Raw genomic sequence first — 2875 nt, forward strand, 5'->3', positions numbered from 1 at the left:
GATAAGGTGCTTGGAAATCGTCAGGCAACTGTTAGAGAGATGACAAGCGAGCTCGACATATCTCGCAAGTCCATTCGAATGATTTTGTTGGATATTTTGGGCATGAAACGCGATCTTGCTCGACTCGTCCCAATTAAGCAGATTTTCAAAAAGAGTACCATAAACATACTTGATCGTGCGAATTTCGATTCAAAATTCATGGCGAGCATTATAACTACCGAAGAAACTTGGGTTTATAAGTTTGGCATGCAAACAAATCAACAATCATCGGAATGGAACTCGTTTTCAGTCGATCGACTTACTTCGCAAAGCTTTATCCCGATACACGCATTGGTACTACTGGAATACTGGAAAGTGGAAAAATCAGATGGAACTTAAAATCGTGTTATATTGGGAGTAGATGTGGTTGTAGTCCGTTTTCGCTCTGACATAGSAATGTCATGGCCGATATCAATCGTATAGGTCCTGAGTTGATATCGGACTATAATTTTTCAAGTTCCTAAGATATCGAAAATGTCGATCCATCTATGAGATATCTTAATGAATGTCAGATAGCACATTTCACCGCGGGTAATAATAAACGTACGTAGAAATAAAAATACACATTGTTTATAAAATTTTCACATGTTCGTGTATATATCTGCATATATACATATGTATAAATATTTATATATTCTTGAGAGTCACAAGTCTTATTTCAATAAAATTTRGAATACCCTTTAAATGGCCTAAAGTAGTCAATAAAGTGCACAATAATTGGTGGCGCGTGCTGTGAATTCACTCCACGCTCGCTTTGATGTCACAAATATGCTCTTAAATTTGTAATACCCAAAACCGTCTCTCCGTTATCGAAGTCACTTGCGACTGTTGGTAATTGACATTTTATTGTCCTCTCAATTGACAATGCGAAAATGTAAACTAGCAAATATTTATTACAAAGCAAACACGTGTTCACAGCTCATCTCTTTCACCAATGCACACACACACACACATATACATACACATATATACAGTTTTATTAAAATACGCGTATACGAAGAACTTCACCCCTAACGCCCCAGCATTAGACTGCTTTTGCGGCCTTAATCAAAAATCACATCTTCACCAAAAACAAAAAAAAAAAAACAAATTAAGTCACCCTTTATAACGGTATTTAACTCTGTAATTCTGTCAACGCATTATTGCATTTAAAAGTTTATGCAGCTTATGCATAGCCATGACGAAATGAATACATACAAACGAAAACTAATAACGGCRGTATGATTTGTAGCAACAGCACCGTTGACTGTCTGTAGACTGTCGTTGTGCTTATCAGCTGTGAAAGTTATTGCGTCCATAACAAAGRCTTCCACGCTCCCGGCCACTGCCACACTTGCCGTCGCTCTAATGCGATAATGAGACTATCAACAGGGGTTGAGAGCATTCGTACAAATTCGCTAAAGAGCGTTTGGAATCGCTAACTGCATTCAACGCGTGTCTGTGTGTGCGTGTGTGTGTAGATGCTATTCCCTGTGTATGCCTCATCAAAGAAAAATATGTTTGCGACATTAATTTGTTCCACTTGTCGTAACCAGTTGAGGCTATGGCTAATCTGAAGGGTGGTTTGTTTACGAAAATGTAATGAAATTCGGCATAAATTTGAAAATCTTCACTAAGTGAGCTGGTGGAAATGTTGCAGGTGGCTTCGAGTGGAACACACAAATGGTTCTCTATGTATGTATGTATATATATATGTTCTTTGTTACAAATTGTCTACGGATATTGGCAATTTATGACCGAGAGGGTTCATTGTGTGGCCACTGGGCCGCATTTGTGTTTGTTTATTGGCTGCGTGAAAGTGGAATTAATTAGCCATGAATATGGCGATTATCGAATTAATTCTGKAAAGAATTCCTTTTAAAGCCGATATTAATTCTTTGACTTCCGTGYGGCTATTAAGACCATGCTTTCGAATGCGATGAACGTTGAAGTGAAATCTTGCGCGAGGTATATGATTTATTGCAACTTGCTATGAGTAAATATAATTATTTTATTACTTTTTACATGATGACAGACAACCGGATCTATAAAAACATATGAATATGAAGCAGGGTTTCCGCTCTATTTTCAAAAATTATTTTTTCATATAAAAAGCTTAAATATTTTAGTCAAAATTTGTATTATTCCAAAGTCACATATTTTATAAAGATTTTGTGAAAATTTCAAAATAATCAAAACTTGAACGTCATTGCGGCACGCACTGTASGAAAAAGGTACCTCCGCGTTGACAGCAAAACTTCTAATAGGATCATATGAGGAAAAAAGAAAAAAATAAGTAAATTGGTTACATGGATTTCCTTGGGTAAAGACAGCATTTTTTCAAAATTTTTTTCTCAAAAAAAATTAAATATTTTATTAGAATTTTTTATTGTTTCAAACACGAACTATTAAAAAAGAAATTCAGAAATTTTTGAAAAAAAAAAATCTTAACTTAGACCTTGGACGAAGGAAAAAAGGATTTTTGGCAGACATTTTGAAAAAGAAATGAATATTTCGCTACTATTTTTTTAAATAGTTCTAATCGAAAAAAAAATCGTCCAAGTCTTTGAGATACATGAAGACCGGTTGAGTAGTACTCGATAAATCTTGACTTCCAAACCACAGTTTCGAGAAAGAAGAGACTTAGCATAGTTAGGCTCGAGCGCACAAGACTGTATCTCCGAAATTATTACTCGGATTAACTTGAAAATTTAGGAAAATATTTTAAAGATGTTGCAAAATTTAATAAGACAATGGAAAATTCGAGTTTTTGAAACCCGTAAACCAATGTAAGGGGTGATGAATTTCATAGGAAAATATGAAAAATTAAAACTATATTTTGTAAGCAGATGTTTTT

The sequence above is a fragment of the Bactrocera latifrons genome, unplaced genomic scaffold (genome assembly GCF_001853355.1).
Source record: "Bactrocera latifrons isolate USDA-ARS-PBARC rearing strain unplaced genomic scaffold, ASM185335v1 scaffold_143, whole genome shotgun sequence".
NCBI lineage: Eukaryota > Metazoa > Arthropoda > Insecta > Diptera > Tephritidae > Bactrocera > Bactrocera latifrons.